The sequence below is a fragment of the Geospiza fortis genome, unplaced genomic scaffold (assembly GCF_000277835.1).
Source record: "Geospiza fortis unplaced genomic scaffold, GeoFor_1.0 scaffold44, whole genome shotgun sequence".
Taxonomy (NCBI): Eukaryota; Metazoa; Chordata; class Aves; order Passeriformes; family Thraupidae; genus Geospiza; species Geospiza fortis.
The window spans coordinates 1434048-1435108 of NW_005054404.1; positions in this window are offsets into that span (position 1 = coordinate 1434048).

Here is a 1061-nt window from a genome sequence, read left to right on the forward strand (position 1 = left end):
CTTGCTAAATAGGCAAAAAGCAAATCCACGTACAATTACTAGAAGTGATTGTTTATTCAACAGTGGTTCACAAGAATATTATTTTAATGAATCACTCCAAGAGAAATTAATTTCCAAATAAAAAAGCTGTACAGGTAAACTGTATATTTTTGTTATCATCTGGGATCACGTTCCCTCCCTGGCCAAAATCACTCACTTTTCAGAGGTCTGCTTCCAGGTTTTGTGTAAAAAGTATGTATAAAAAGTGCCTACAGCCTGGCTTGAAGAAGGTGACAGTGAAAAATCTAAGAACTCAGTCTGTAGAGATGGAGAGTTGTTGTGTCACGTGCAGTGTTAGACACCTGAAGATGACACAACGGAAAGGAGCAGCCAGAATTGAACTTGGGCAGATTCAACTCAGATATAACAAAGTGTCTTTTTGAGAAGTGTTTCAGAACCAGAATAAAATTCTTGCAGATGGAAAACAGGTTCTCCCTCTCCTGGTATTTGCAACTCATGACTCAACAACTTCACAGAATACATGTGTTACTAAAACTCAAGGATTTTACGTCTACACAAAGAGTTTGCTAGGCCATCTACTAAAAAAAATACTGTAAACTTAAAAATGGGGCGTTTTGCCTCACGGTCAAGACATTTGCGTTTAACTTAGGATGCCAAGTGCAGCGATACACTTTTGTGACATTGTTGCTTACCTAATTATTACTTCATACGGAAGACAATTCTCTAAAAAATTACCTGAGGACAAAGCTGCATTTCACTACGACTGTATTCAAATTCTTCTGCTTTGACGCTCATCACAGTGGCGGGCGAAAAAAAGAGAAACTTCTCAGCTTTAATAGAAAGCACGTCTTTGAAGCACCTAGCATTCCTCCACTGCCAATGCAGAGTGCTTGTGAAAAACCTTTTTATACTTTTATTTGTGCTGTTTTCGACTACGGTTCCGCGCCACGGCACTGCCGCTCACCCTCAGGCCGTGGGTCGGTGCGGGGGCGGTGTCGGCGCGGTGCCGGGGCCCGGGAGGGGCGGTGCAGGAGCGGGGCCGGGAGGCTGCCGGGACCCAG